This window comes from Echinops telfairi, unplaced genomic scaffold (genome assembly GCF_000313985.2).
Source record: "Echinops telfairi isolate 266 unplaced genomic scaffold, ASM31398v2 ScPeMD7_3509;HRSCAF=4178, whole genome shotgun sequence".
NCBI classification, from domain to species: domain Eukaryota; kingdom Metazoa; phylum Chordata; class Mammalia; order Afrosoricida; family Tenrecidae; genus Echinops; species Echinops telfairi.
This window is the reverse complement of record NW_022107407.1, coordinates 4,996,871-5,017,362: the sequence shown is the minus strand read 5'-3', so window position 1 is coordinate 5,017,362 and position 20,492 is coordinate 4,996,871. Positions and strand designations below refer to the sequence as shown.

At 39.0% G+C, this 20,492-nt stretch overlaps 2 pseudogenes; both read left to right on the top strand.

Moving 5' to 3' along the window:
- The first annotated feature begins 1,313 nt into the window (after positions 1-1,313).
- LOC101659137 lies at positions 1,314-1,944 on the top strand (annotated as a pseudogene).
- Positions 1,945-4,472: 2,528 nt separating this feature from the next.
- LOC101659451 lies at positions 4,473-9,358 on the top strand (annotated as a pseudogene).
- Positions 9,359-20,492: the final 11,134 nt, after the last annotated feature.

Sequence of the window (20,492 nt, the reverse complement as noted above, 5' to 3'; positions counted from 1 at the left end):
GGAATTGCGCCTGATCTGACCCCGCCACACTGAGGCAAAACACTGGGGGAGTGCAGTGGAACAGCAGGGGAGGGGAGTAGCAAAATTCCCAGGGAATGATGAGGGCGTTCATATATTTTTAACAACTTTTAACACAAATGTGTTTTTCTTCTAATTCTCAAATGAAAATCTAAGCCCTTTTTGTGGCTCATCAATCTGACTTCCCTTCCTTTATGTCTTTCTATTCACTGTGTCTGAAGCACCACTGAGATAGCCAATTCTAGAATGGAATGAAAGGTAGGAGGAAACAAAGTGCAAAGTTCTAGTGATAGTAAGATTGCTAATACTTTTGGGGGGTGGGGTTCTGTTTATTGTCAGTGAATTATTATTTCCTTTTTAACCTTATGTAACCAAAGAATCTTTGCCATATGAGGTATCTGAGGGGGGTCTGGGGGGAATCCCAGTAGAATGGGCACCATTTTTAGGCATGGCATTGTGTGAGGTGTCTGCTCTAAATGTGCTCATACTACATTCACCAAGAATCAGTACTACTATTCTCATTTGATAAATAAGGGATCCAAGGCTTGAAAAGTTAAGTCACATTTCTAAGATCATAAGGCTTAAAGAGGAACCCTGGTAGCTACAAGGTCAGCAGTTCAAAACCACCAGCAGCTCTAATGGAGAAAGACAGGGCTTTCTACTCTCATAAAAGGTTAAAAACTCACAGAGGCAGTTCCACTCTGTCATATAAAGTCCTTGTAAAAAGTTAGAAAAAACTGCCCAGAGGCAGTTCTCTCCTGTCTTAAAGAGTCACTGTGAGTCAGCATCAACTCTTAGGCATTGAGTTTAGTTTGGTTTTGGAAAGGCTCATAAGGGGAGAACTGGGATTTGAAGAGAGTCATATCTTATTCCCAAAACACTTGATATTTGCCCGGGCTTCACTGTCTCCCTCAGTCCTAAACCACTTTTACAATTTCGAACCCTTCCTTAATTGAGGAAAGTGGATCCTAACAGATACATTAGGTCAAAATTTAACACTTGATCATGTGTCCCTTTTGGCCTATTTAAATTTGTTCTAGTTTTTAGTATTTTCTGCTTTCTTTTCTATTGAAGTTTTTCTCTGTTTTGCTTTGTTATTGTTGTTAGGATTTTGTTGTTGCTTTCTATTTAAAATGCATTTCTGTATACAAAATCCAGAATAGGTAAATCTACAGACAGTAATTGGATTAAGGATTCCTTGGCCATATGGCAGGGGAGGCCGAGGAGGAATGGAGAACTAATGCGGTATAAGAATGAAGAAAGAGACGTGGCCCGGAGATGCTTCTGGAAGATCCATCACGATGGCCGCCCAAGGAGAACCCCAAGTCCAGTTCAAACTCGTACTGGTGGGTGATGGTGGTACTGGAAAAATGACATTTGTAAAACGTCACCTGACTGGTGAATTGCGTTGAGGTCCATCCCCTTGTGTTCCATACTAACAGAGGACCTATTAAATTCAACATGTGGGATACAGCTGGTCAAGAAAAATTTGGAGGACTGAGAGATGGCTATTATATTCAAGCCCAGTGTGCCATTATAATGTTCGACGTAACCTCAAGGGCTACTTACAAGAATGTGCCTAACTGGCATAGGGATCTGGTTCAAGTATGTGAAAACATACCCATCATGCTGTGTGGCAACAAAGTGGATATTAAGGACAGGAAAGTTAAGGCAAAATCCATTGTCTTCCACCGAAAGAAGAACCTTCAGTACTATGACATTTCTGTCAAAAGTAACTACAACTTTGAAAAGCCCTTCCTTTGGCTTGCTAGAAAACTCATTGGTGATCCTAACTTGGAGTTTGTTGCCATGCCTGCTCTTGCCCCACCAGAGGTTGTTATGGACCCATCTCTGGCAGCCCAGTATGAACATGATTTAGAGGTTGCGCAGACAGCCGCTCTCCCGGATGAAGATGATGACCCGTGAGAGAACAAAGCTGGAGCCCAGCGTCAGAGTCTAGTTTTATAGACAACTGTCCTGTGATGTCAGTGGTGCAGCGTGTTTGCCACTCTTATTATATAGCTAAGCAGAATGTGCTAATCTTTGAGATGCTGAAGGAGATGAATGGGCTTCCGAGTGAGTGTAGCAGTTAAAAACCTCTCCTTTTTCTTTTTTTTTTTTTTTGGACCCACATATCTAGCTGTTTGGGAACGCATTTTTCTTTCTTGAAATTCAAATACAAGACTGCTACAGTCACATCACAATGTTCAGTGTGACGTTTTGTTTGTTAACTGTCCTTCCCATTCCTTTTCATTAGAATAAAGTTGTATTTCAAATATCTAAAAAAAAAGAAGAAAATATTCTAAAATTGATTATAGTGATGATTATACAACTCTTCTTGATATGATTGAAATATTGAATTATATGGTTTATGAATTAAATGCTAATGAAACTGTTAAAACAAATAAGTAAATGACTGACTGAATGAATGCATGGTCAGTGGTGGAGGAGTTTGAAACAGAGCAGTTTGGCTCATTTGCTACCCAAGCTTTATTGTATACAAAAGTAACTTAATGACATATGGGGTTTCTTAATTTAATACATTACATTAAGATTTCCCCCTTGTTTAGCGTTATGATGCTTACAATATTCATTATCATCTTGTGTTGCTCAGTGTTTATCAAACACTGATTAAGTAGCTTAACGTGAATAAGAGAAGTACACACACCAAAAAAATTGACATGACTTTATTAGAAAAATAATTGTGTTTGTGACAGATAGGAGATATAAACTGCAAGCTTTATGTAGACAAATCTAACCATTAGTTTCCTTGTCAAATATCATAACTGTCATTTGTGTTGATTGTGTTACTGAGCTTTTTTGTGTCTTTGTTGAGTTATTTTCTTGATGTTCTGTCTTTCCCTAAGAGTGGTGTATTAAAGTCTCTTGCTATTATTGTCAAGGTGTCTGTATCCTTTTTCAATTCTATGAGGATTTGATTGACAAAGTTTTCCGAGGGTCTTTCATTGGGTGCATATATGTTTATTATAGTTATGACTTCCTGAGCTGTTGTACCTCTTGTTCCCTTCATCATTATGTAGCATCCATTCTTATCTCTTATTAGGTTGTTAGCCTTGACGTCTCTCTTCTCAGAGATTACTATTGCTACTCTTGCTTTGCTGTTTGCTTTGGTTGCTTTGGTTTGCTTTGGTTGCTGTTTGGTATGCTTTTGTCCAGTCTTTTATTTTCAGTCTGTCATGTCTTTGTTTATGAGGTGTGTTTCTTGTAGGCATCCATATTGATAGATTTTGTATTTTTATTCATTCTGATACTCTGTCTCTTCAATGGTGCATTTAGTCCATTAACATTCAATGAAACTTTTGATATCCATGTATGGATGTATTACTGCTATTTTGCTTGATATATGTATGTGTTTGTACATGGATTATGCTTAGTTTCTTTGTTCTTCATATGTTATTTCCTTGTTTTGGGTGTTGCTCTATCTGTGTTGGTTTTTGTGAGGAATTGTCTTTTATATTGGCTTTACATTTGTGTGTTCTTACTACTATTTTTTTTGGTCATAGTACTTCATTGAGTATTCTATGTAGTAGTGGTCTTGTTTTCGTGAATTCTTCAGTTTCTCCATGTCTTGGAATACTTTTATTCCAAGTATTCCATCATATTTGCGTGATAATTTTTCTATGTGGGAATGGTTAATTCTGTTTGATGGTGCAGAAGACAGGTTATGGACAGTTTATACTATCTGGATGAGAGTGTTAGATGAGGTGTTAGGGAGTGATCAGACAGTGGGGAAGGGAGTGTTAGGGGAGGGAGAGAGAAAGGAATAGGAGGTAAAGAAATAGGAAGGGTCGGATAGTATTATTTGATGGGTTAAAGGAATAGAGATTTGACCCCCCAAAATGCCTCATTTGCAATGATAGGGGAATGGGTACTAAAATTTGATAGAAAAAAGCCTAAGATCAGGGTCTGTACCCAGCTGTACCTAAGGGATGGTGGGTTAGTTTTGCTGAGTTGGCCTGGAAATCGCTGGTCTCATAAAGAGTCAGTCTATTTATTATGTATGCCCACTCCAGGCTTCCATATAGAGAGCAGTTCTCAACCTGGGGGTTGCAACCCATTTGGGAGTTGAATCACCCTTTCACAGGGGTCACCCGATTCATAACAGTAGCAAAATTACAGTTATGAAGTAGCAACAAAAATTATGATTGGGGAGTCAGCACAACATGGGCACTGTATTAAAAGGTCCTGGCATTAGGAAGGTTAAGAATCACTGCTATAGACTTTCTGCATGAGGTTCACTCATAGGAGGATTAGGATATAGGTGTTCAGAAGTAGGTTTTAGGTGTTGATATTAATCATAGTAAGCCTTCCTGTTAAGTATAGTTATTTTTGATGAGTTGGACAAAAGGGTTATAAAAGATGTGCTGTTACTTGTAGTTTATAAGAGAATTTACTGTGTTGTACTGAGGTGGGAAAAGTGAGATCTTGCCGTAATGGTGGTTGGGGTAGATGAGAGGTATATTAAGCAATCTACCAGGGTCATGTATCAACCCTGTATATTATGTAGGGAGAGTGCATACCTTCTGTATCATAGAAGGCCCTTTTAGTGTGAGTTCTGCACAACTCAGTACTATCCGCTTTCACATGTGGTCCCAAAATGGAAATAGGCTTTTGGAGTAGGGGCACCAGGTGGGGAGGAGGGGGCACTTCCAATCAGGAGGCAGTCTTACTAAGGACAGTGAGTCTCAGTCTTCAGCCAAATGCCTATATAGGGGAGGAGGAGCCAGCAAGAAACTTGGAAGTGCTGTATTCTGGTTCCTCTGGCAGGAAAAAGAGATTTGTGGTTTTCTTATTAAAAAAAAAAAAAAGGAACAAATCTAATATACTCTTGGAGCGTAGTTAAGTTCCTATGTTACCAGAACAGGTCCCTTTTGAGTTAGCTGGTAGTATCCACCTGAAGATTTGTGCCCTCCAAGGAGGGGAGGAGTGGGACTGCAGTAAGGAAATGAAGCTATGCAAGCTCTTTTCTCTAGGCCACTGCAAGCACTAGCATCCATGGCTCCCAGAGGTCCACAAGGGCATGGGACCAGGGGCTGCACTTGGTGGGTGGTCTGCCTTGGGAAATTCCCCCAAGGCTGGTAGTCACAGAAATAGGGGAGAGGAGAAGGAGGCTGGCATTCACGGCCCTGCTATGGTAGGGAAGAGGAGAAACTGCCTGCCCAGGGAGAAGGGATGCCACAAAGAGCACCGCTGCATTTTTTGTGGGTGAAAATTGGAGAAGTAGGCCCGAAAGAATCCTGGGGTGCTGAGAGTCCGGGTCTTGCATCTAAATCCCAGGAATCGGCCTGCTTTGGTAGCAGGGGAGGAAAGAGCACAGCAACCAGAGCGGGGAGGTCTGGCAAGTGGAGAGGGGAGAACAGTGAGCTCTGCTGAGTTCTCCATGGCTGAGAATCAGAATGGGAGGTCTGAAAATATTCCAGATTGCGAGAGTCTAGAGCAGGGGTTCTCAACCTGTGTGGGTTGCGATCCCTTTGGAGGTCAAACAACCCTTTCACAGGGGTCGCCTGAGACCATAGGAAAGCACCTAAATAGTTCACAATATATAATTATACATTGTTTTGTGATTGATCACTATGCTTTAGTTATGTTTAATTATGTTCAATTTATAACCATGAAAATACATCCTGCATATCAGATATTTACACTATGATTCACAGTAGTAGAAAAATTATAGTTATAAAGTAGCAGCGAAAATAATTTTATGGTTGGTGTCACCACAACATGAGGAATTGTATTAAAGGATCGCAGCATTAGGAAGGTTGAGAACCGCTGGTCTAGGGTCTCATGTTTAAATTCTCTAAATTGACCTCCTCACCACACAAGGGGAGTTCTACTCTACATCGGCACCATCTTCCGGGAAGTCCTCTCAAATATCATAATTTTCACATAAGGTTATTATGTGCTAGAGAGAAGATGAGCAAATCAGTCTTTTTTGTTGAAGTTGGTAAATGCTGTCCTGTTAGTTATGGCACATAGAGACCCTGTGTATGACAAAAGAAAATATTTCTGAATCCTACACCAATCTCAAAATGTTTCCAATATATGAGCTCATTGTTGCAACCACTCTGTCAATTCATCTCATGGAAAATCTTCCTCTTTTTTACTGACTCTGCTTTACACAGTACTTCTCTAGAGACTGCTCTCCTGATGCATGTCCATGAAATGAAACCTGCAGTCCTTTCTTCTGTACTATTGGAAGTCAAATTTGTTTGTTCCTCAGGAAATCCATGGCATGCTCAATGTCCTCCACCAACATCATAATTCAAAGGCATAATTTCCTTTTCTCTCTTCCTTATTTGTTGTCAAGCTTTCACATGTGTTTAAGGATTTTTAAATACTGTGACTTGGGAGAAATGTAGCACCCAAATCCTCAAAGTGATATCTATGGTCTTTATCACTTTGCAAAGGTCTTTTGTAGTGTAGTTTCCCAGCGCAAGGTGTTTTAATTTTTGATGGTTGCTTCCATTAGTATTGATTGTAGATCAATGTAAAATGAAACCCTTGAAAACTTCAATATTCTTACCATTGATCAAGATATTGCTTATTGGTCCCTTTTTTTTTTTAAGCATTTTATTAGGGGCTCATACAACTGTTATCGCAATCCATACACACGTCAATTGTGTAAAGCACATTTGTACATCATTCTCAAAACATTTTTCCCTCCATTTAAACCCCCGACATTAGGTCCTCATTTTTCCCCCCGCTCCCACCTCCCTCATGAGCCCTTGATAGTTTATAAATTGGTATTTTGTCATATCTTGCCCTGTCCGACGTCTCCCTTCACCCACTTTTCGGTTGTCTGTCCTCCAGGGAGGAGGTCACATATAGTTCCTTGTAATCGGTTCCCTCTTTCCTACCCATTCTCCCTTTACCCTCCCTGTTTCACCACTCACACCACTGGTCCTGTAGGGCTCATCCGCCCTGGTTTCCCTGTATTTTCAGTTCCTATCTGTACCAGTGTACATCCTCTGGTCTAGCCAGACTTGCAAGGTAGAATTCGGATCGTGATAGTGGGGGCAGGGAGGAAGCATTTAGGAAATAGAGGAAAGTTGTATTTTTCATCATTGCTACATCGCAACCTGACTGGCTTATCTCCTCCCCAAGACCCCTCTGCAAGGGGATCTCCAGTGGCCTACTAATGGGCTTTGGATGTGAGGTGTAATCTTTCTGAATTCTGATAGTTTTTTATCTTCTTTTGTAAGTGATTCAAGCATTCTTCACTTTCAGCAGGCAATATTTTGTCATATGCATATTATAAGACTTCCTCCAACCCAGATGATCTTCATATAATGCACTTCCACAGACTAGTTGCTCAACATAGAGATCTCCTAAATATGGTTAAAGGAATACAACCTTGGCACAAACTTGCTTGTCCCACTCCAATGACATTCCCTTGGTCTATGTACAGGTTCCCCATGAGTACAATAAAGGATTCTGAAGTTTCCCCCCTTTGCAATATCATCAATAGTTTATGATGTACATAGTCAAAAGCCTTTGCATAGTCAATGAAATGCAAAGAAACATCTTTCTATTATTCTCTATTTTCAACTACAAACCATCTGCCAGCAATTATATTCCTTTTTCCTTCTGAATCTGATTTACATTCCTGGAAGTACCAGTTCATGTACTGCTGCAAGCATTTAAAAAATTATCTTTAGCAAAAATTTACTTGCCTGTGATATTAATGGTATGGTTCAATATTTTCTCTATTTTTCTAGGTCACCTTTATTTGGAATAGGCACAACTATGGATCTCTTCTGGCTAGCTGGCCAATTAGCTCTCTTCCAAAGTTCATAGTTTAGATGAGGGAGTACCTCCATCAATTTATTGAGCATTTCAGTGGACATTCTTTCAATACCTGGAGCCTTGATTTGTACCAGTGTCATCAGTGGAGCTTTGAATTCTTCCCCCAATGCCATCATTTCTTAATTATCTGCTACCCCTGCAAATATCAACCAATTATTTTTGGTACTGTGTCTCCATAGATCCTTTCTCTCTTCTTTTGATGCTTCTTGCAACAAATTATTCACTATTTTGTCTGTAGAATTCTTCAATATTACACCTCAAGGTATTAAACTTTTCTTTGATTCTTAGCTTGAAAAATACCAAGTGTATCCTTCTCCTTTGGTTACCTAACTCCAGGACTTGAAGCCTTTGTTATAATAATTTAAGTTTTCTTCTGGAGTCACCTTATGAGGCTTATGTTCTGCTCCTTTATTCTACCATTTTTTCCATTTGCTTTAGCTGCATCAAGTTCAAGATCAAGTTTCAGAGTTTATATGACACTCAGTTTGTTATTTTGCCCCCTATTACTTAGTAATTTTTGTTTTCTCATTTATTATATACTTGATGTTACCCCATAGCTTGTCTGATCACTGGTTTTAATGTTCAATGGATCAAATTTATTCTTGATATGGTTTCTAAATTCATGTGGCAGATACTCGAGGTCATATTTTTATTCCTGTGAATTTGTTTTAATTTTTTTCAGTTTCAACCTTAACTTGTATAAGAACTACTGATTTAAGAACAACTCTCTTTTGCACAGTTGGCTTCCATCTGGTTTTGCTCTGCCTGTTGATAATGAGCTTATCCATCATCTCTTCATAGATTTAGTTGATTTTATTCCTGTGCAGTTAATCTGGTATATGATCCCCATTTATATTGTTGGGGGTGAGGGAAGTATTTACAAAAAATTAGTCTTACAATAAAGAAGTCTTGGAAAATACTAGCATTAAATCTCTAATATAGATAGTTGAGAAATGTGGACTTCTGGTCTGCCACCGTGAGCCGGCGCCACCAGGAGGGCCGCCTCTCAAAGTCGCCTCTCGGTCAGGCATGGTGTTGGCTCTCAGGGAGCCCAGAGGTTGCAGAACTTGAAGCAAATTTACCTAGTACCTGCAAGGTGCACTTTCCTGATCCCAGCAAGCTCCATTTAAGCTTCCAGTTAACCATAACCCCAGATGAGGCTTACTACCAAAGTGGAAATTTTCATTTTGAAACTGAAGTTCCTATTGCCTACAACATGGTGTCCCCTAAGGTGAAGTGCTTGACCAGAATCTGGCACCCAAGCGTCACAGAAACAGGGCACATCTGTCTGAGTTTGCTGAGAAAACATTCGATTGAAGGCACTGGCTGGGCTCCCAGGAGGACGCGGAAGAATGTCGTTTGGGGATTAAACTCCTTATTTACTGATCTTTTGAATTTTGATGAGCCACTGAATATTGAAGCTGCAGAACATCATTTGCGGGACAAAGTGAGTTTGTAACAGGAGGACTTCCGGAATAAAGTGGAAGACTACATGAAGCGGTACACCAGATGATACAAGAGGCCTGTAGACAGGGATTGCACACTTCCCTCGGTCCCTCTCACCGTCCCTCTCTGTCCCACGGGGCTGGACCAGCCCACGACACATTCATCCTAAGAATAGCTTCCACCTGCTTGAGGTAGATGGAGAATGCAACGTAAAATCAGCAAGGAATGTGTCTTCGGTTCTAAAGAATTGTCTTCTTTTTATCTGAACGTGGGTTTGGTTTGAACCTACACCGCACAGGCTGCTGGTGGAATCCCTGCCAAGTTTCAATGAACTCACAGTCTGCTCAAGCTTGCTGAACCCTTCCCAGCAAACCGCCTGCACCAGTGACCCTAATGATGTGTACTGTGTAACCCACAGAGTGACAGCAAGAACCCACCGCCCAGACGCTGCTTGGATGCGTAGCCTCCTAGCCGCTCCCCATCTTGTGCTGGGACCCTGCCCAGGTGTCGCAAGGCTCCCCAGAAAGGCATAGTGTCATTTATTGTCTACCTTCCTGAGATGCCTTGGTTTGTTTTTTATTTAATGTATTATATTTTGGAACAGAAAAAAAGAAAAATGGGTATTCCTGTTTCTTTCCAAATTTGCGTTCCAATCACTAATAATTGTTAATGCGTCCTGTTTGCATTTTGCAGAAGTTGGTGGAATTCTTCCATTATTTTAATTTTGCCTTAGTGATTGATGAGTAAACTTGAATAATAATCATTAAGTAGGCTTCTTTGTAGACATATGGATATTATCTGATCACAGACAACAAACACACTGAACTTCAGGCTAGATTTCAAATATTCTTTCTGAAGATGAATGTAATGTCATTCCTTTCCAATCTGACTTTTCTGATATAGTAGATTATATGATTGTCAGATTTAAAATTACCCATATCAATCCATTTCATCTCACAAATGCCTAGGATATTGATCCTTATACATCCATTTCACTTTTGACGTCTTTCAATTTTACTATATTCATTTTTCATTCCAGTCTTAATGGATGTTTGCAGCTACTTCTTCTACTTGTCAGTCGTACCAAACAAACAAATGAAGGGTCTGAAGCGTTTCGTTTTTCTGCGCCAGTGTCACGAAGGTTGACTCTTTTGGAGAAGCAGTGGGGTTTTCAGGGGCTCCTTTTCTAGAACTATATCAGGCAACATTGCATTTTGTTATTTATACAGTTTCAGTGCCCCCCCACCCTGCAAAAAAGGCTACCTGCTTCTAACTCATATTTGATCTAAACATGGAACCTTCTCTGAAAACTCGACATCATGGGTGACCTGGCTGGTATTTGAAATACTGGTGAGGTCGTGGTTACTTTTTGGACTGATAACTGCAAAGTCAGCAGTTCAAAATCACCAGCCACTCCACAGGAGTGACAGAGCTTATAGTCTCGCTAACCACAGGGGCAGCTGAACCCGATCCTATAAGGTCACTCTGAGTCAGAATCGACTCCATGCTAGTGAGTTTGGTTTTTAAGTTAAGTTGTGCTTATCACATCACAGCAATATGCAAGCCTCCACGGTATGATAAAGTGATAAATGAGTTGTGGTTGTGTGTTTTAGAAATCTTAGTTTAATTCCTATTAATTACATTTAAATTCATCAGTGTCCTACTAGTGGAATTTTTCTCTTCATGAAGAAAATATTGGTTCATTTCCTGGCCAATATATCTCATACACAACTACCTTCTGTTTGTCAATGAAGGCCTACATGTGTCTATTATGTAGATCAGAATTTAGCACAGCTTCTGAACCCAGGCAATCTAAGAATAAAGAACTGGAACTATGCATCTGAAAAGTAGCCATTGAAAATCCTGTGGATCACAAAGTTCTGACTCCTAATTCATCATAGGACTAACAAGGGTCAGGCAATGTTTTGCTCCATTTTGTATTGGGTTGTCATAAGTCATGAACCAATTCAATGCAATCTTACAGCAACAGCAGTTAAAAGTTATAAATTAAGCTTTTCATCTAAAAGTTAAGAACCAGTGCGATTGCATAATTTGACCAAAGTAGCATGAGAGAAAAACAGATTCAAGCCATGTTCTGGCTTGCATTTACTGCCAGATTGGGTCTAGTAAAAGAATTTTTTAAACCAGTCTGAAACAATCATTCCTCTTTTATCTTTTCTATCCCCATTCCTGAGTCTTATTTTTGATATGCAGTATTCTAGAATCACAAATAAACTGTATCATGCCAAAGCCACCAATTATTTTTTATTGTTGTATTGGGGTAATGGTGATAAAGCTTCTCATACCATGTCTGCCATAAAACCCTTGCTTAAGAATCATTTAGTGGAGATACCATAGTCCTGTACAAAGTTAAAGGGAAGATTTAAAATGCATCATGCAAATCTGTGCTAGAGGCTAATTGCATGCAGTAGGGAGGGAGAAAATTCTGGTTTGTTATTATTATCAACCATGTATTACCTCTCCCATCTATTTATCATCAGGGCTATCATTAGGAAGATTAAAAACAAGTGCCTGCAAATAGTCCTGAAATATTTTTTCATTAGTGACTTATTATTATTTTTTCCAGCAAAGACAATGATTTCCGAGGCTGCATCAGGATGCAATCCATAGAGAATTCATCAGAGTTAGGAAATATTAAATGTTATTTCCAACTACTGCATCCTATTGTCAGGAGGCATCTTTGATAATACTGGCCTTAATTTATAGAAGTGTAAGTAATACAACAATGGCACCAATAATCTATGATCATATAAATATGTCACAGATGAGTAAAATTGAACATAGTTAAATGAAACTGAACTATAAAATGTCCATACATCAACTTATGATGGAGAAAGTTTACAGAAGAATAAAAGAAAGCAAGAACCACAATTGCAATTAAAAAGGAAGCATCTTTAGTCAACAGAGACCATTCACCTTGACATATGAGTCATTTTTATATTTTATTCATTTGAAATGTTTACATACATGGAATTTGATTTTAAAAAGGAAACAGATTTCATCCGTCTGATATCCTCAGACAATCCCCAGGCATGCTACTGCATGTGCCTTTTTTAACATAAGTAGCAATGCTGCCTTATATTTTATGATGTTGTTGAAATAACAAGATTTATGATCTTATCAATAACCAAGTGCTTTAGTGTTGTTGGCTTTGAGGGATAATATTATTCTTCCCTTTCAAAAATACATAGATTTGCTGTTTAAAACTAATTCAGTCTGCATCCAGGAATGTTCTCTTCATATAAGGAAAGTTGTCTGCCTCCTGAACAAAGACATCTTCACAGTTTTTTAAAAAATCATTTTATTGGGGGCTCACACAACGCTTATCACAATCCATACATACATCCATTGTACGTCAAGCACATTTGTACATTTGTCACCCTAATCATTCTCAAAACATTTGCCTTCCACTTAAGCCCTTGGTATCAGCTCCTCATTTTTCCCCTCCCTCCCTGCTACCCCCTCCCTAACAAACCCTTGATACTTTATAAATTATCATTATTTTTTCATGTCTTACACTGTCCGACATCTCCCTCCTTGCACCCACTTTTCTGTTGTCTGTCCCCCAGGGAGGAGGTTATATGTAGATCCTTATAATCAGTTCTCCCTTTCTACCCCACGCTCCCAACACAGTTCTTTTTCCCTTTATAAAATTTCTTTGTCTTGATTACCGTACTCAAGGAAAATTCTTAACTTGCTTCATGCAGTAGAAAGGAGTTTTAAAGCAGATGATAAGTTAGATTGATTCCTCCTAATACTCATATCAAGTATAGCTTATGAGAAGCCCCTGCAACCTAAATAAAAAGGCTCAGGAAGAAAATAAAATATGCAAAGAGGTTGTTGTTGTTGTTGTTATAGGAACATGATATTTTCTTTTCGTTATGGAATATGTACTATTAAAATGAGCTTGAATTAGCCTCTCCAAAGTTTTTTGTGTTGCCTTTTTGATTTCTAGTGGTAAAACTTGGGGTTTTTTTACATCTATCTTTATAAAGATAAGTTTTACTTTTACCAAGAAGGAACTTACATTATGACATGAACATGTTTGAGAATCCCAAATCACCTTTGACAATATTCCTGATAAAAAAGTATTAAGCTCATGTGGTAGTAATATAATCGTTTGTCAATTTGAGGATTAAGAGTGAAGCGGTGGAGTTTGGCTTGTTAATCAGGTGATAGCCAGTGAGACCTGTGTGTGGGCATGGCCTTCCCTTGAGGATTCTGAGAATTTCTATATTTCTTCCTTGGAGGTGAGAGACATTCTCTCTCTTGGTTCACTCCCTGAGAAATACTCTACTGACGAGACATATTGCACAACACTGATAGACCTCATGCCCTGGGAACTGAAGGAGCCATATGGAAATCTCTGCTAGTGCTGAGATGCTTACAATGCCACTGGATCCAGAAGACTTCCCACCCACTGGCCTGTGATCTTCCTGTATTCGACATCATTGCATGTGTTTTGTGAGTCTGTAGAGGACTTTATAGATTGGCATTGGACATATGGGCTAATATCAGACTTTTGAGCTTGATCTGAACTGGACTATGATGTTTTCTCAATATTCAATTGTTCTTGTATAAAATCCTCTTTCTTATACACATATGTGTGTCTCTGGATTTATTTCTCTAGTCTACCCAGACTAACACAGATCCTATGGGTTCGGTTCATATATGTTCTGTTTCTTCTTGCTGTCACAAACACAGGTCTAAATCAGAGCCACTGCTAGCAATCAATTATGAAGAGAGATTCTTTCTGCAGTTCTCGGTAGTGGTGCCATTCCCATGACTGGTTGAGCTCTATAACATTTTCATTGGTTAATTCTCAGTTGTAGAACCTCAGGTATGTCTTTTTCATTTGCTTAATTTGGAAGAGCCACTGAAACATTTTCATCATCATAGTAACATGTAAGCTTTGACAGACAGAAAGGTAATGGTTGTATAAAAGTTGTATTGGCCCAGAATTGAATCAGGATTCACCTTCCCTGCACAATAGCTAAAGACAAAATTGATGCATAAGCAAATATGGTGAAGATGGTGCCAAGCTATCAAAAGATATAGAATCTGGGTCTTAAAGGTTGGAAATTAAACAAGAAGCCATCCAGTGTGAAAGCAAATAAACCCACATGGAAGAAGTACACCAGCCTGTGTGATCATGAGGTGTTGACAGGATCAGGTATCAGGTATCAAAAGATCCCAAGCAACAATATTGATGTGAACAAGGGGGTTGGAGTGGAGCTTGAAAGTCCACCTGTAGATGATTGGATATCCCCCCACAGAAGGGTTATAAGGAAGGGATGATTCAACCAAGGTACAGTATAGCACTGATGAAACACACATCATTCCTCTGGTTCCCAAATGCTCCTTCCCCTCCTCCCCCACACTACCATGACCCAATTCTACCTTACAAATCTGGCTGGACTGGGAAACACACATTGGTACAGATAAGAACTCTCAACACATGGAATTCAGGACAGATTAATCCATCAGGAACAGTAGTGAGAGTAGCAATATCATGAGGGTTGGGAGATGGTCAGGGAGGTGAAAAGGGGAGGAAGGGGGATCCCATCACAAGGTTAGATATCTAGTTCCCCCTCAACGGGGACAGAAATGTTGGTGAAGGGAGACAATGGACAATGTAAGATCAAAATAATAACAATATGTAATTGATCAAGTACTCATGAGGGGGGACGCGGGGAGAGGAGCATATACCAAGGGCTCAAGTAGAAAATGTTTTGGAAATTGATGGCAATATATGTACAAATATACTTGATATTAATGATGTATGGAATGTTTTAAGAGCTGTAAGAGCCCACAATAAAATGATTTTTTTTAAGAATTGAATCAGGTTCTCTAGCAATGGAAACCAGGAATTAAGCCACAGTCCCAGCAAGCTTCCAATGCCATCATCCTACTATCCTTTTTCTTTTATCATGAACATTAATGAGAGCAATGAAATGCATCCATTAATGCCTGACCTAGAAAATGGTAGAAGATGCCATAGGACCAATTTTCTTTTATCATATTTTTTCTCCCACTGCCACTGTAATGACTGCCCTAATTAGGTCTGAAAGCATCACAAGCTCCTTTGTCGGTATTTATCACTATTTTCATTTTAAATACCTTAATTCTACTTGAAGTGATCTTTCTCCATGCATACACTGTTGGGGTTTTTGTTTGCTTCGATTTGTCTCTGCAATCCCTGGTTATGGCTCTAACATAGCTCTACCTATTTGCCTCAGGGAAATAGCTCTAACCTCTATCTCTGCACCTCTTACTTCCTCTTCTCTTATTTATTTTTATTCGTTTGTTTGTTTGTTTGATTGAAACTAGACTATGTGTCATAAAATAATTTAAGTCAGTTTCACTTTTATAGCCGCTCCTCATATAGTTGCTCAGACCAGTCTGATGGGTAAGAAATCTGAAGGGCCCTAAGGCTGGGATGCTGCTCTCTCTCTCTCTCCTTTTTTTGTATTGTGGCTCTCTCTTTAAGTTTAACTTCATCTAATTTTTAATTTTATATTTTTATCTATTTATTTAATGCCATATTGTCCCTGATTTGGTGAGATGGGCTGTGAAACTCCATAGAATATGTTTTTATTTGCATGTGTTATAATCAGCAAACAAAATGGGAAAAATAATTTTAAAAATATAATAATGGATGTACTGCTGCAACCGTTTTTGAATGATCTTCGGCAAAATTTTACTTGCATGTGATATCAATGGTATTGTTCTATACGTTGTGCATTCTGTCGGTATTTCAATTGATAGTTCCATCAATTTATAGATCCTTGTTTGGAGTTTATGTTTTCAGTGCAGCTTGAGCTTCTTTCTTCAACTCCATTGCCTCTTGCTCACATGCTGCCTCCTGAGTTGGTGGAATGCAGATGCATTATTTTTGGTACAATAACTGTGTATTATTGCCAACTCTTTTTGAAGCATCATGCATCACTTTATATTTTGCCCATCAAATCTTTCAATATCACAACTCGAGGCTTGAATTTTTTTCTTGAGTTCTTTCAGTTATAGTATGTTCTTCATTTTTAGATTTATTACTCTATGTCTTCTCACATTTCATTATAATTTTTTACTTTGTCTTCTTGAGCTTTAAGTTTTTCTATTCAGCTCATGGAATTCATTACCTCTCCCATTTGCCTAACTACTCACCATTTAGAGCAAGTTTCAGAGTTTCTTCTAATATCCATGCTGTTCTTTTATTTCTTTCCTGTCTTTTCAGGGACCTTTTATTTTCTTCATGAATGATACCCTCCCACAGGTCACCAGATCTTTTTATATTAGTGTTCAATGTGTCAAATTTGTCCTTGAGATGTTTGAGAAATTATGGTGGGACAGACTAAAGGTCATATTTTGTCTCTCCTGAACTTGTTTTCATTTTCTTCAACTTTGACCTTGACTGACACACAAGAAATTGATGGTTTGTTACAGAGTCAGCTACTGGTCTGGTTTTAGCTGCTGAAACTGAGTTGCATCGTCTCTTCCCAGAGATGTAGTCAATTTGAATTCTGTGTATTTCATGTGGAGAAGTCTATGTGGATAGGCACCTTTTATATTGTTGAAAAGGGTATTTGCTATGAACAAGTCACTGATCTTGCAAAAATTTATCATGCAATCTCCATATTCTTTTTATCGCCAAGACCACATGATCCACTTACTGTTCCTTCTTCTTTGTTTCCAATTTTTGCTTTCCAATCGCCAATAATTATCAATGCATTTTGATTGCATAGTTAATCAATTTTTTAATAAAGATTGTGGCAGAATTTCTTCATCACTAGCTTTTGTGGTTAGTGTATAATAGTGATCAATAGTTTTATTGATCGGACTTTTTTGAAGGTGGATAAATATAATACTATCACCCATAACATTGTACTTCAAGAAAATTCTAAATGTCCGTATTGGCAATGAATGCAATGCCATTCCTCTTGATTATGTCATTCCTGGCATAGTAAGCCATATGATTTTCTGATTCAAAATGGTCAATAGTTTCTGTTTCAGTTTGCTGATGCCTAGGTTATCAATTTTTATGCACTCTATTTTCATTTTTGTCTAATTCCAGTGTTCCTAGATTTATACTTTGCATATTCCAAGGTACAATTATTAATAGAATTTCCGTATTGTTTCCTCTTACCCTGAGTTGTGCCCCATCAGCAAATGAAGATTTTGTAAGCTCCACTTCCACATGCTTTACTTCCTTCAAGTCACCATGGTTGACTTTACTTTGAGAAAGCCCTTTCTCAATCACATGTTGAGTACTTTCTGACTCAAGAAGCAGATGCTTTGTTACTGTCTCTGGCAATATCCTGCTTCCATTCATTAGGCCTTCTGAATCCAACAATGTTTCAATTCTTTGCATAAGTTTTTCAGGGGCTACTTCCTTAGAAGTGAGTAGCCAATTCCTTCTTTGTAGTCTTTCATAGCTCTGCTGAAACCTGTTCATTTTGGACGATTCTACTAGCATTTGAAGTACTAGTAGCATAACTTCCAGAATCACAGCAACACACGAGCTACCACATCAGACAAATTGACAAACAAGTGGTGGCAGGAGATCATTTAAGGAAGTCAAACGGAAAGCACTAAGGAAAAACTCAAACCCAAGTTACAGTTGTAAGGTAATTTGGCAACAGAAAGAAAGAAAAAGGGCAAAGACAGAAAATAGCTTTATAGGTTTATTTCAGAGCTCCTGGGCGAGTTTCACGGGTCCCTAGTTGGGGCCAGAGAGGTCACGCTGCCTGGGACAGAGGAGAGGGTTTTATAATACTGGTCAGAGGTAGAAACAATTTAGGAATTTTTCATTGTGATTTGGCTGTTTTGCAAGATTGTCAGTAAGTAACACAGTACCAATGTAACGATGTACCTGGAGCTGCCATCCATCTGTGTCGGGGCTTTAAGGGCCATCATCAGGAGTTGTTGCTCACCATTGTCAGGCTATGGCTCCACTTACCAGCCCCACCAGTTCCCGTTTCTGCTTAACAGCAGTAATATTTAAAGATTCTATGGGCAAAATATTAAATGATGCAAGAATTGTCAAAAAAGGGATGGAATGAATATGTATGGTCACTACCAAAATTAACTAGTTGGCATTCCTCCATTGCAAGAAGCAGCATATGAGCAAGAATGAATGGTGGTGAGTGAAGAAGTCCAAGCTGTACTGGAGGCATCAGCCAAAAACAATTGATGGAATACCAATTAAAATTTTTCAATAAGCTGAAGAAGCAACAAGCATTTATTTGTCTATGCCAGCAAATTTGGAATGCAGCTACTTGACCTACTGACCAGAAGAGATTCATATTTGTAACCATTCCAAAGAAAGATGTGGTAGTTAGATGATATAATGTCAACTGTACACTCCTGGCTGGGATTGGAGTCAGATCTGTCAATCAGGTCACAGCCTGATGGTTCCTCATTGGGGACATGACCATCTCATAACGAAGAACCTAGGGACATCCTTCTTTCATGACACTCTGCCTTTCTGCCTGCTGAGACTCTGTGCCACTGACCTGTCATGTGTCTACTGACTTTGAATCCACAGGACTCTGAACCCACCAGCCTATAATCTTCCTATGTTCTTCGTTATTGTATGTGGCTGTCTGAGTCTGAAAAAGGACTTATGGACTTTGAACTGGTCTGGGATTATTTCTTGATATACAAGTATAATGACTTCTTTATGAAAAGTCCTTTCTTATACTTATATGAGTCACTGCATTTCTTTCTCTAGTAAACCAGGCCTAACATAAGGTTTGGCAACAGAATGCTCAAGTTATAGAACAATATCACTGATATCACATACAAATAAATTTTGCCAAAAAGCATCCAACAACAGTTCTAGCTATACTTTGACAGGGAGCTTCCAGAGGTTCAGGCATGATCCAGAAGAGGATGTGAACAAGGGATGTCATCGCTGAGGTCAGATGGACCTTGGCTGAAATACCAGATAATGGCAGAAATATGTTTATTTGTGTTTTATTGACTATGCCAAGACATTTAACTGTATGGATCATAACAAGCCATGCATATCCTGAGAAGAATGGAAATTCCGGAACACGTAATTACACCCATGCTAAACTTGTACATGGATCAAGAGGCAGTTGTGTTAACAGAACAAGGCAATACTGCCTGACTTAAAACAAGGAAAGGTGTACATCAGCGTCGTATCCTTTCACCATACTTATTCAATCTGCATGATGAGCAAATCATCAAAGAAGCTGGAAGAAGAATGTGACATCATGACTGGAGGAAGGCTTATTAAAAACCTGCCATGTGCAGATGACACGACTTTGCTTGTTGAAAGTGACTTGAAGCACTTGCTGATGAAGATCAAGAATTGCCTTGAGTATGAATTAAATCTTAAGTATGGATGAGGACTCAATGTAAAGAAGACCAAACTTCTCACAACTGGACCAATGGTGGGCATCATGATAAATGGAGAAGAACTTGAAGATGTCAGGGTTTTGCTTGCTTGGATCCACAATAAGTGTTCATGAAAGCAGAAGTCAGGAGATCAAAAGGCATGTTGCATTGGTTAAATCTGCTGCATAATACTTATTTAGAGTATTGAAAAGCAAAGCTGTTACTTTGAGGACACAAGCCATGGTATTTTCAATTGCTTCATATTTGTGTCAAAGTTGGACATTGAATAAGGAAGACTGCATTTGAATTGTGGTGCTGATGAAGAATACTGAAATATCATGGACTGCTAAAAGGATAAACAGATCTGTCTTGGAAGAATTTGACCAGAGTGCTCCTTAGAGCCAAGCATGACAAGAATTTGTCAAAAGTACTTTGGCCAGGGTGGTAGTTACATAGCTTCATTTCAACTTAAAGATACATAAAAGTAGGGGTGGAGTTTAACCTGTTAATCAGATCCCAGACTCATGGCTTCACTTGGAGGTGCAAATGAGATATATAGCTCTCTGGAAGTCTCTCTCTCTCTCACTCCCTCTCTCTCTTTCCCCCACCCCCTTCAACTTCCTGCTTCAGAGCCACTCTGAAAGCTGCCAGATCCCTGTGATGTTAGCACTGCCATTATATCCACACAGCTTTGCACCCACCACCCTATAATATTCCTGCATTTTGCATCATTTCATGTGAGTTCCTGAGTCTGAAAAGGGACTTATGGACTATTTGGACTGGGCTGGGACAAGTATATAATTACTTCTTGACACAAA